The 14,026-nt window shown below is 41.4% G+C and overlaps 1 protein-coding gene across 23 annotated transcripts in view; it reads right to left on the minus strand.

Annotated features, from left to right (window-relative positions):
- Nucleotides 1-14,026, minus strand: part of NRXN1 (neurexin 1) — a 1,284,195-nt gene that overhangs the window by 1,012,482 nt on the left and 257,687 nt on the right. The window lies entirely within an intron of this gene.

Consider the following 14,026-nt stretch of genomic DNA (forward strand, 5'->3'; position numbering starts at 1 on the left):
CCTTGCAATAAAAAAACAAACAACATCATCTACTGGTTGAAGCTTAAAAATCTAAGATGAAGCAAATATTTCAAAATATTACTATGGGCTTAGTGCATAATGGGCCATTTAAAATCCGTTGAACAAATAGACTGTCGCTCAGCATTGAGAACAACGTGTGTCCTTTTACTTTTGGCTTGTGGTGGATCATTAGACACAAGTTTGAACATAACCTCTGAAACTTCATAAACAAAGTAATATTTGGACGTAAACTATTCAGACTTAAGAATACATTTTAGAAAATGATTCACCTTACAACATTTTTTGGTTTGTACTTCTTTTAAGTAAAATATTCTTCAGCTATATCCAAATGAAAGTAAAGGATTTATCATGTACACGGAAAACTGACAGGGGTTCAAGATTTGTCATTACAGTCAACAGTAAACAAAGGGAGGTCACCTTACACTATAAGACAATTTAAAGTGAAGTCAAGGTCCCTTTAATTTTTAAAATGCGACATTTAATTCTGGGGCCACTGTTGTTCTTTGCCATACATTGGTTCCAACTCATATAAACCTCTATTGTATTAAGGAATGTTGTGAGATCCTACTCCAGATTTGAAATTTTAGGTATACTTGAACCCACTGTTGTAGCCACTGTATCAATATATTTCACTGATGGTCTTCCTCTCTTTTGTTGACATTCTCCTTTTTTAATCATGGTGTTCACCACGACTGGTCATTTCTGATAACATATCCAAAGTACGAGAGACAAAATCTCGCCATCCTGGCATCTAAGAAGCATTCTTCCTATACTTTCACAAAGACTTTCTAGTAAGTCATAATATATTCAACATTCCAGAAAACACGCATAATTGAAATGTGTCGATCGGTCTTCCTTTTCCAATGTACAGCTCTCAAGAACTTAAGAGGCAACTGAATACCATGGTTTAGGCCAGGCACAGCTTCATTCTCAAAGTGATACCTTTGCTTTTTAATACTTTAAAGAGGTATTTTTGCAACTGATTTGCTCAGTGAAAATACATACTTTGATTTCTTGACTGCTGCTTTCCTCAACATTGATTGTTGACCTAAGTAAAATAAAACCTTGACAAATTTCAAGATTTCCTCTATATATTTTGATGTTGCTTATTGGTCCAATTGTGAGAATTTCTGTCTTGTTGTTGTTCAGGTCTGATCCCTCAAATAAATAAAAACTCTCTATTTTGCTCTTCATCAATTAGTGCTTGAAGTCACCCTCCTTCTGAGTGAGCAAGATTGTGTCATTTACCTGCCAGGGTCTGTTAATAAGTCTTCCACTCAACTAAATGTTCCTAAGTATCAACAATTAAACCAAAACACTTTCACCAAACTTCCCATCATATATATATATATATATATTCCATCTATTGAAATCAGAAGGACCTGGGAGAATTAATTGCAAGTTTCCTCCCCATTCACCCCTACAGCTAAGGTCTGTTGCCAAACAATTGTATACTTCCAGAGAATCAAGCCTAGTTCCTCATTATTTCTTCCATACCAAAATTTAACCATTTTAAGATTGAGCATATGACCAAGAACTGATGATACTGAAGGAAGAAATCCAAGCTGCACTGAGGGAAAACAAGGCTCCAAGTATTGATGGAATGCCAATTGAAAGGGTTAAACAAGCTAATGCAACAGTCAGGATACTCAATATCTATGCCATGGAATTTGGCCACTCAATGGGAAGAGATCTATGTTTGTGTGCATTCTAAAGAAAGGTGAACCAACAGAATGCAGAAATTACCAAACAATATCATTAATATCCATGTAAGTCAAGCTTTGCTGAAGATAATTCAAAAACAGTGGTAGCAATACATCCATGGGGAGTTGCCAGAAATTAAAACTGGATTTTCAGAAGAGGGTATGACAGAAAAGCAATCAATGGTGATGTCAGATGGATCTTGGCTGAAAGCAGAAAATATCAGAAAGATGTTTATTGGTGTTTTATTGACTATGAAGAGGCAGTGTGCGGATCATAACAAACTATGGATAATATTGATGAGAAAGGGATTCTAGAATACTTATTTGTGCTCATGTGGAATGTGTACATAGTCCAAGAGGCAATCAATTAAACAGAACTAGGGAATATTACATGGCTTAAAATCAAGACAGGTATGTGTCAGGGTTCTATCCTTCCATGACACATATTCAATCTGTATACGGAGCAAATGATCCCAGAAGCAGGACTGTGTGAATAAGAACTAGGCATCAGGATTGGGGGAAAGCTGTAACATGCAGATTACACAATGTTTACTGAAATTGAGTTGTTTGCTGAAATTGAGGACTTGAAGCACTTACCCATGAAGATCAAAGACTGCAGGTTGCAGAACGGATTGCCAAGAAAACCAGCATCCTGCTAACTCAACCCACAGACAACAGCATGGTTAAAGTTATCAAGGATTTGATTTTACCTTGATCCACAGTCAACACTCATGGGCACAGCAGTCAAGAAATCAAACGACACTTTGTATTGGGTAAAGCTGCACTTTAGACCTCTTTAAAGGGTTAAACCAAGAAGTCCTTAAGGAGTGAGGTATGTCTGAGCCAAGCCCTGGGCGTTTTAATTGCCTAGTAGGTGAAAGTTGGACAATAACTTAAGCAAGGCTGGAGAAGAACTGGTGGTGCATCTAAATTGTGGTAACGATGAAGAATAGTTAAAGTCCTTTGGACTGCCTAAGAACACACAAATCTCTCTTGGATGATGTGCAACCAGCAGACTCCTTAGATGTGAGGATGGTGGCCCGGAGTCTCTGGGACTCCTGGGTTGAAGGCAGGAGAAGGCGCCCGCTGCTAGCACTCAGCACATCTTGGAATGGGACCGCACACGGGTGTCCAGGCCCTGCCGGATGGCTTCGTCTGACCAGCTGCGAGGCAGTAGAGGGCTCTGTCCCTCCATTTCGGATGCACATGTGAAGTGCCCCTGGATACTGCGGGCCATCGCCCAGGCACACAGCGCTTCCCGCCCAGACCACTGCCAGCTGGCCACGGCTTCTGCCTCCAGGGACCAAAGTCCGTGTTCCGGAAGCTTCTCCGACTCCAAAGTCGCCCATCCATGCCAACGCACCCCCACCTCGCCACCCAGATCTATCCCCTCACCTCCAAGTGCAATGCAATGGGCTGACCCCGAAGCTCTTCCCTTAGCCCCATGCCGATGGCAACAAACGCAACCCTGAGCCCTTTGGGTCCTTTCCTTTTAATAACGTGACCGCACCAAAGAAAGGAACACAAAGCGTCTGCCCTCAGAATCTTCCCACGTTCTGCTGCGGCACACTGACCCTCTTAGGATGCCCAAGCCCTGGTTCTTCTACCCTGTCTTGCACGGTAACTAGGATTTCTGGACCCCAGTCCCTCTTACTCTCTTCATGAATCCATGAGCACCCCTCCCACCCACAAGCCTAAAGAAAAAGTGAGGATGGCTAAACTTTGTCTCATGTACTTGGCACACATGTCAGGAAAAGATCAATGGAAAATGACATCATACCTGGTAAAGTAGGGGTCAAAGGAAAAGAGGTCCACTCAATGAGAATGATTGACAGGGTCCGTAATAATGGACTCACACGTAACAACAATTGAGAGGATAACACAGTTCCAAAGAGTTTCTTTCTGTCCTAGCTAGGATCACTGTAGGGTGGAACTGAATCAACAAGGTGACATCAGTTCCTTGGCAGTCCATAGTTATTCAACCCCGCATCTTACCCCTCACTTGTGGTTCTACATCACTAACTCTACAACGTCTGCATCCTATACCTTTTGATTGTTCACTCTTTCCCAAGCACAATCTCTATGTGACCCTCCAAGATGGGCTATGTCATCATCTAACTGCTAGTGTATGTGATTAATAAACTGCTGTGGAGCTCAATTGTTCAGTGGAAGGAGTTACAACTTGACCTTCTCCATAGCTCTTCCCTTACACAAGGGAAAAGGAGTTGGTTGGAATAATGGAGCCATACCCACAAGTCTTATGGCTACTTTCAGTTAAGATACTGGGGAAATTTCTTTCTGCGATTTTAGTTCTGACACATTAGAGGCCAGCAGACAAAAGTTATAGCCCCAAAGATGAATGAGCACTGCTCATAATTCTAGTAAGGAAACAATAGAGTAGAATAGAGTGGAGTGGGTGGGGTGGGGGGCAGTGGGGAGTGGGGTGGGTTGGAATGGAATGCAAGATCTGAGAGCACATAACTACATACTGCAATCAAAGGTGTAAGTAACCATTTACTTGGCTTTATATCTGCCTAAGAAATTCCTTTGCAGGCAATTTTCTCATACTAGAATTGCTTTTCATAGTTACGAGATCATTTGCATGCTTGCAGACAAAAGAACAATTCCAAATGATGAAAACAATATATTGTCTGATGATGTGTGTTTGCTTTTTAAGTACAGAGTGTAAAGGTCCCTTTATTCTTATTGGATTTTACTTATTTAAATGAGCTGCCAAGAAAAACCTCTAAGAGGTGACTTGCCTTCTAAGTAATATTATCTTTAACTTATTGTGAGCAAATGGCACACAAGGTTTAACTAGGTCAAAGAAAATCAAATAAGAATATTTACAGTACACGATTTTTCATGGTTCAGTGCCTAAAAGCAAACATTTTGCAGTTAATTTACGATGAATGTACCAAGGATATCAAGGGAACTTTTTTCAAGATGGTTGATTTCCAGAATGACTTAGAGGCTGAACAACAAACTCCTAATAATATTTAACTATTGGCACAGCTTTGAGGCCAGCACATGTTAGCTAACACCGGCGACTTAACTTCTGCAGAGCTTTTTCGTAACCATATCTGAGACCAAACCTCATCCAACTAGTGCATTGCACACTGCCTCCAACTGGACTGGCCTTAGGAGAGGATCAGGGGAACATGACAGAGCAAGGCCACACTCTTGTTTTCATAGTAAGGAACGTACAAAAGAAAATAAACTTCTTCACAGGCAGAATTCTCACTGGTATGAATCCACAAGTATTTGTAAAACCACACAATGGAATAAATAAATCTGAAAATTAGACCTTGGGTAAGCCAGACAAATTCTTAGTTTCTTCAGTTGCTAAAACCCCCCAAATCAAACCCTCTGTAATAGGGCTGATTCTGAATCAGCCTCCATTGTTGTTGTTGTTGTTAAGTTCCTACTCATAGTGACCCTATGCACAACAAACAAAGCACTACCCAGTCCTCTTTGGGTCTCTTTAGGATTAAATCTGGATGGGAAAATGCTTTAATACGCAGATAATTTCATGGAAATGTTAGCTACAGTATTTGCATAGAAGCAAAGGTTGAGATTTGGATGGAGCATGCACAGAATTCATCAAAGGGACTACATTTCCCAGAGACCCGTGCTACTCCCAGCAGAACTTCCCCAAGCCTCTGCATAAATACTTAGAAAGCTTGATTTCATGGTGGGCATGGAGAGAAGCACCAGGTGGCTAGACATACAGGCTGGTAGGGTGATAGTTCTGTCTTCTGGGAGAATGTTAATAAAATTTTTCTAAGCAAAAAATCCAATCTCTGCCTCTAGAAGTACATCTTTATTTTGGGAAAGCAAGAACCTGATGCTCCAATAACTACCATTTCCCCATCATCCTGCAGCAGGTCTCTAAGCGGGATCTGTGTACTGTTATTAACACCACACCTGGCAGGGGGTGGGGGGTGGTAGTTCATAGACACCTCCCTCTCTTTTCCACTTGATGAGTTTCAGAGACACAATCAGTCCCCAAACTCTGCAGACAAGCCGCGTCAGAAGCAGCTGCGGCTGACAATCAGGGCTGATTCCACAGGGATTGAGGGTGTGAAAACAATGAGTCATTGCAGGTGCGTCTGCCTCTTTTCATTCAAAGGACAAAATGAAAAGCAGGTGAAATGAACTAAATCCGGTATTTCTAAAACACAAAGGATGGAGATCAGCTAGGAGAGACTCTGTTGCCTGTGAAGCCCAAGTGGCACAGTGGGTTTAATGTTGGGGTGGGAACTACAAGTTCTAGTGGTTGAAACCCACCTTCTTGATACAAAAACATAAGGCTGCCTGCTCCTGTAGAGACGAACCATCTCAGAAACCCAAGATAGCAGTTCTTCCAGCCCTTTAGGACTGCGATGGGTTGCAACAGAATGGAAGGATGCAGGTTGTTTCGTAAGATAATTCACTTTATAATTCAGCAGTTATTATTTAAGAGTCTAATAAACTTTTAAGTGCTACCCAGCTTACAAAATAAAAGTGATACCTGGCTTCAAGGATCACATTAATAAATATAATTAATAATAGCAACATGGGTAATAATAATAATCACAACCAATTGGTTGGCAAGACAAGAGGGAAATAACTCCTGTATTGAACAAAAGGAAAGTAAGGAGAAATTTTAAAAGGTGCGGATGAAAGAGTTGTGTTTGAAGTCACTTTGAAGGATTCTTGGGATTTGGGCAGAAGAAATTGTAGCAAATACAGAAACCAGAATGTGGATATGTTCAATATTGAAAGGTCTAAATTGTTTTAAGACTATCCTACAATTTCCTTCTTCAAAACTTGCATATATGTGTATTTGCAAAGTACTGGTGTTCTTTATTACAATGACGAAACACGTATATTAGAATTTTAAAAATATTTTATCTCAGCAAACAGCCCAAATACTTGTAGAGTTCCAGTATAAGGTGCGTTTTTTCAAAGCGTAGCATTTTACACGGCGTGGCTACTATGTTTTCACTTTTAAAGATGGGAAATGAATTTGTATATGCACACATAGATTTTAAGACCATGCATCCCTATGCTAACACTTCTAATGATTGGGTGATATGCAGAAATTAAATATAAACATGAAGTCTAATGGCAATGCCATCATTTGAATGGTTAGCATTGTTTTAAATGAGAGAGTGGTGATAGCGGGAGGGTGGAGGGAAGGTGAGGAAGAAAGGGGGAACAGATGACAGGGTCTACATATAACCTCCTCCCTGGGGGACGGACAGTGAAGTTGGTGAGGGAGATATTGGATGGGGTAAGATATGATAAAATAATAATAATTTATAAATTATCAAGGGTTCAGGGGGAGGGGGAGCCGAGAGGGAGGGGGAGAAAGGAGGAGCTGATACCAAGGGCTCAAGTGGAAGGCAGGTGTTGTGAGAATGGCGAAGTCAACATATGTACTAATGTGCTGGACACAAATGACATATGTACGGATTGTGATGAATTGTATGAGCCCCTAATAAAATGATTATTAAAAAAAAAAAAAGAGTTACAGTCTCAGAAAACCACGGGGCAGCTCTCCTCCATCCTACAGAATCACTATATGTCAGAATTGACTTGTTGGCAATGAGTTCAGGTTTTTCATTGGCTCAGGCCCAAGACTACCTTAGCTCAAATATAGCTGTGTGTGTGTGTGTGTGTGTGTGTGTTTCTTAGCGTTTATTGTGATAAATTTAGAGGTAGCAAAACATTTGCCCTTTCAAAAATCGTCACATGTACAACTTGGTAACATAAGTCTCTATTTTTCCCCCTATCATTTTACAGATATCATAACATTGCGTAGTTAAATCACATCAAGCAGTATTGTACAGTTGCTACCACAGTCAGTTTCAAAACATTTTCTTTCTTCTTGAACTCCTTGATATCAGCTCCTCTTTATCCCCCCACCCCCACCCCCAACACACACACAATTCCAGTAACCTACCTTTCTCTCTGGCTGCATCTTACACCAACCAGTATATGCATTCACATAAAATGCTGTTGTTCAGTCCCCTCAAGTGGGGTTATACAATCATCGGTGCGATCACCCGCCCCCCCCAACCTACACACATACTTCCCATTCCCTTGGGGAACCATTACTCCTGTTACTGTATCTGAAGGGTTATCTATCTCAGCTTTCAGGTATTGAACGATCTTAATTATACAAATGAACATACACAAGCCTAACATGATTAATGAGGTAAAACAAATAAAAACCCTAACTGCACTTCAGTTTCTGCTGCCATAAAATAGGGATGATGATGGATATTAACACCATCCTCATAGAGTTGTTGAAAGGTTTAAATGAGTTCATATGACTTTCAATAGTGCCTGACAATATTTTTATGATTAACATGTAAAATAAGGCCAATTGACAAGCATATTCTCTTCTGAACTTTCCCTATCGATGTACAATTAAACACACACATAAACACAGTGGCTTTTTCCTGACTTAAGTGGTAGACATTAATTAAAGGAAACTTTTCAAAAACCAAACAACAATGAGAAACGAATTATATCTCTATTCAATATATGTTATTTGCAAAATTGGGAGATAGGTACATATTACAGAAATGATGGTGAATTCTTAAATTAGGGATTAGATCATCCACAAAGGATTTTTATTTCTCTATTTTATATACTGTGCTAACAAATGACCATGAAAAGTTTGTACAGTTTGAGAAAGTGTTTTGACAAGTTATACATCACAAATTGTGATGAACAGGGGGAAAGTTTTACTTTTTGTTTATTTTTTGATGGGTGGGGCTTTACATGGCCCCTTTCTACTCTTTACTCCTGAGAGCACAGTGGTTTATCTTATACCTGACCCTGGTGAGTGGTCAGAGACTTCGAACCAGAGGGAAGAGGTGGTAAAGAAAGAAGGGACTGGTTAATAGGACTGGTGAAAAGGAAAAGCCACTGAACATTGGTGTGTGTATGGGTGGGTGTGTGTGTGTGTGTGTGTGTGTTACGCATACAAATCTATGTGGGCTTTTTTTAACTTTAAGTTCTATTTTTTTAGAATTCAGCAATGTGCAACATATTTCAAAATGTGCAAAAGAGAAGTATTTCCTTTCACCACCACCCCATTTGGTCATTAATGCTGTGCCCATTTTATAGATGAGGAAATTAAATTTTGGAGAAATTATATTATTTGCTCAAGGTCATGTAGGTAATGAATAATGGATCTGAGACTGGAATCCTTGTTCTATAAAGTCAATTTCATGCAAATTTTATTGTATTATGTTGCCTCTGCCGATTTTGAATTCCAGCAAGTACTTATTCCCTGAAAGCCTGCATCACGAACTATGAAATAACTCTGTGCCAACCCAAGCATCAAGTGAAACATGACCTTGTCTCCCGATGCTCAGCGAGTACAGGAATCCTGTCAAATTAGGGATATTGCTGATGCTCTTGGCTGCACCCGGATCCTCCTGTTAACATTGGCACCTGTTTCAGTTTTCTCAGACTCTCGGTCTGTAACTCTTTAAACTAGTCAACTGTACTCGTGGCTAAACCCGTATCCTTGGAGAATAAAACAAAATCATGGATCAGAATGTTATTTTTATCTTTCCCTGAACACTTTCATTCGCGGAATCCCCAGATCAATCACAGTGCAGTACCTAATCTATGGGGGAAGGGGTGACCCGAGGCCCATCTTTACAGCCTCCTCTGCCTTTGCTTCCACACAGTATAGGAGCCACTGTCACAGTGAGCTGACATGCAAATATGTTTCTCTCTGATGCACTAGTTACACAAATCACTCGGTAATAGATGAAATGTTTATTGCTCTTGACACACAAATAAGGCACGCTCTGCTAAGAGTGGAAATGACTTGTGCTGAGCCACCTCCCTCCCCCCACCCCACTGCCAGGCATATCCATGACCCTGGACTTGGCTTGACTAATGACAGAAATTGTAGGACTAAAGGAGCTGTTTGTGTTTATATTTGTTACCATTTCACTAACTCGCCTTGACAAAGAAACTGGAAGTAAACCGGGTCTGTTCCTCATTCCTAACCCTGTCACAATTTTCAAAAAAGAACCACCCGTCTTCTGTCAAAGGTACGGTTCACAAAAATGTGAAGCTTCCTGGACTCCACACAGTACATCTCATGCTGAGAATTCTGAAAAGTGCCATCCAGAAAATATATGTGAGGATTCTGCTTAGCCAGGTGCATGCGTGCGTGTGTACGAACTCTGCTGGCATGATGGTTACCCATTGGGCTGCTAAGCGATCAGCAATTTGAAGCTACCAGCCACTCCTGAGGCGAGAGATGATTTCTATTTCTGTATACAGTTATAATCTTGGAAACCCACAGGGGCCATTCCTCCCTGTCCTTTGGGGTCACTGTATTTGAAACTGATCCCAGGGCTGTGAGTTTGGAGGCGTGTATGTGTGTGTGTTTGTATGTGTCCACACATGCACATGCATAGACACACACACACACACACACACACACACAGGAAAGGTACATTGGTTGGTTAAAGGTTTTGACAACAAATATATTCATGGATACACATTGGGTTGATAACTGCAAGCTCAGCAGTTCAAAACCGCCCTCCACTCCTCTGTAGAAAGATGACGATTCTACTCCCATAAAGATTTACAAGCTCAGCAACCCCCAGTGGCAGTTCTACTATGCCCTGTAGAGTTGCCAGGAGTCCAAACTGGAGGACAGTGAGTTTGTTTTTTGGTTTCTCATTGAACAGCCGTTGTGCTAGCACTAGGAACGCAGAATGCATCATACATGGGTTCTGACCTTGAGAAACTCACCTTTCGCTCTACTGAAATTACATTCCGATACAGAAACACATGCGTTTCCTGTGCTGTCGTAATTGCTTAAGGATAAATGTGTACAGGGTTCCATGGTATCAGAGAGGAGAGGTATTTATTTATTTTCCCAATGTCTAGGGTCAAGTCTTCTGTGAGACAGCAGCGATGGGTGCGTATGTGAGATCCTGGACAAGGAGGAGAAGGCTATTCCAGGTAAAGAAAAAGGAAACATGATAAGCAAAGTGATTGGGTGGGTGGGGGGGTGGGGGGGTTGGAGGGGAGGGGCTAGCTTCATGAGTGTGTGTAAAAAAAAAGGAATGAATCACTATTAGCTTTTAAAGCTTCCTTCTGGGATAACATGATGCTGAAACTAGGTAATGATAAACAAATAGAAATCCATATACATATTAAGAAGCTTGAAATGGAACTGATCATTAATTAGGGATCACCAAAAGGGTTTAAACTGGGTGTGGTAGTATCACATCTGCCTTCCAGGCAGCCTCATCCAGGACAGAATGGGAGCAAAGGGGTGCAAAGGATCTTAATGAGGGCCTGGGCCATGCCCCGGACAGTGAGGTCAGGAAGGTTCAACACGGGGACACTCTGCTTCATGGGTCCTTCTCGCTCAGAGTATGTGAAGGGGAGACCTGTGAGAGGACTAGATGGAGAGAAACGGCATCTTAAGACACTCTGAGGGCTACGTGAGTGAGGCAAAAAGAAGGGTGGGTAAGCAGGAACTCTGAGATAGAGTATCGGAAGCAAGTATATAAGCGAGTTCCTTGTAAAAGGGAATAGCCAGGGTAAGGACAGAGAGTGAGATGAGGCTTTCTACTCCCGTAAAGAGTTAACAGTCTCATAAACCTACAAGGGTGGTTCTACCCTGTCCTATGTGGTCACAATGAGTCAGAATCAACTCAACAGCAGTGGTGGTTAATTTTATATTCCAGAAGGTAATTTCTTCCAAAATGAAGGTCACCTGTGTCTGAGGAGACTATTCTAGAGGTTCAATTGGATTAGCCAAACTGTTACACAACTATTACCGTGTCCTGAAAGCCATTCTCATTCCTGGAGACCTATGGTACATCCTGCATCCCAAGGTGATTCACAGCCCTCCTGCAGCATTGGTTCAGCCAGGCCTTTCACTCACACAGAAACTGCCAATCAAGGAGGAGTGTGGGAGGGAGAGGAGATGTCAGCATGAGAGGAACGGAAATAATGGCTACAGATGCTAGACATGGTAGGATGTATTGTTAATAACTGGAGAAGATTTCAACAAAATCAATAAATAAACAAGCCTTTTATTTTATCAACTCACCATTTAGCACTGGGAAACTACTTGTGACACCACTCCAGTCATTTCTGTATCACAGAGAGAGCGGCACGGTGATTTCTCTAGATGAAGAAGGGCTCCTTAAAGATGGCACGACAAAATCTGTTTTCACTCACCTCTGTAACAAATTGGCACCGTTGAAACGCTAGGCAGGCAGAGGCTTCATCCACGCTCTCAGCACCCACCAATTGTGAAGAAAGAAAGAAAGTCAAGCTCCGTGTGTGCTTTGTCTCAGAGCCTGCTAACACTGGGACTGGGTTTTCATAAACGGAACAAAGGACATATGATGATCTTTCCTTTGCCTTTCTGCCATTATAGTCTCATCACATTGAAGACAGGCAAGATTATAGGATTTAGACAGTCTGCATGGAAGAATGGGCAAGTAGATTATACTTCTGCCTGCTTAAAAATGGTTTCCATTTTGATTGAAGGCCGATCACTGAGTGTATGGAAGAGTGGGCGAAAGACAGTCTGTGTGGTAGCTTCCCCTTTTGTCTTCCACATTAATGCATTCCACCTGTGCTTTCAGCATCCAGATGTTATCATATTTTAATTACACTGATTAATGTCTGTGTAGGAATTACAAATGCTAAACCAACCTTCCCTCAAATTAGCCACGTCCATCTGCGTACAGGCAGAACAGTGGAAGAAGACACTAGGCTAAGATCATAGAGGGGTAGAAATGTCCTCACCTGTTTTTGGTGGTGTGCTTTTAATTACAGGTGACAGAATGGTTCTTCGTGCAATGCAGACAGCGAGTGTGCTGTGAGAGATACGCGCCTTGGAGCTGGAGGTCGCATTGCTGACTTAACATTATTACTGCCACTGTTGGAAAACCTCTTTGGAAAACACGGACATGTCAAAGCAACGGTGCTGTCCCCATCTCTGGAAAGCTCTGAGAGGAGGACCATCATCAAGTCTAATCACCAAAGTCAGAATTCCAATTCTGAAATCCCGCTCGGCATGTCCAAGCATCTCGGCGATGGCTCTCTAGCACACAGAACTTTGGAGCGGGGGTGGAGGTGGAGGTGAAACAACAAGACAGAAAAGCCCCATATTAATATATCAAGTAATTAAAAATAAAATTACTTTTCTTTTACCAGTCCTTCAGGAGTAAGGAGAGATAAGACCAGAATGCAGGAAGGGAGGAAGCAAGGGAGGGAGGGAAGGAGGAAGACAGGCAGGCAGACTGCCTTTATCACACTTCAAGAAGGTCAGGAAACTGTTTTTCTGCATCAGGGTATTTGTGGAGCAGAAGGATGAGGACTTCCATTCGTTTGGGTAATGACCCTGCGTTTTTCACTACAAGCTCCTTGATGTTTTTCCCTCTACAAAGGGAAAGCGTGCCACTTCTCTGGGATGTCATAAGGATTAAGTACCATAATGTCAATGAAAGTGCCTTGAATTTTCTGTATCCTGATCTACTATGAGTTTGAAGAGATAAAGAACCCACACATCCTGTACGCCAAAAGACAAGGATGTCAATATTGCTTTTTCATTCGGAGGCTTTATCTTATCTTCATCGTTGCCTTCTCAACGCTTTTAAGCACGGTTTACCAAGCGCTTTCCATTCAGAGTGCATCAATGTCATATAACCACGCCATATGAAACTTGTTTATATGAGCCTGATGTCAGTAGATAAGGACAAGGTCATCCGTTTTGTGTGTGATAACTTTTATAACATCATATGCCTCATTTCCAAGTTATACAGCACTGGCAAGTTGTGAGTGTGCGTATAAAAGAGAGGGATGAAGAAAGAAACAAAAGGGCTTCTCAAATCACAGACAAGGTTACATCTGAGAAAACTCACTGCCTTCTAGCTAATTCTCCTTCTAAGTGACCCTCTACTTTTGAGAATACTCATAGCTGTCATTCATTGTGTGCCAAATATACACCTTGAATGAAGCCTTAAGGACCTAATGCCGGGGGTGTAAGTGGAGAGGAAATGTTTAGAGAATGATGAGGGCAATGAATGTACAAATGCGCTTTACACAATTGATGTGTGTATGGATTGTGATAAGAGTTGTATGAGCCCCTAGTAAAATAATAAAAAAAAGAAACAAGCTGCCTAACACATGTAATAACATATTCATAGAGAAATTACAATGTTGAAGGGTAAATAGACAAATTCAGCAGTTACCATATAAGCACTATGATAGGGAGGGTCTTTGGATGTTGAAAAATAATTAGC

Source organism: Echinops telfairi, unplaced genomic scaffold (genome assembly GCF_000313985.2).
Source record: "Echinops telfairi isolate 266 unplaced genomic scaffold, ASM31398v2 ScPeMD7_7475;HRSCAF=8513, whole genome shotgun sequence".
Classification (NCBI taxonomy): domain Eukaryota; kingdom Metazoa; phylum Chordata; class Mammalia; order Afrosoricida; family Tenrecidae; genus Echinops; species Echinops telfairi.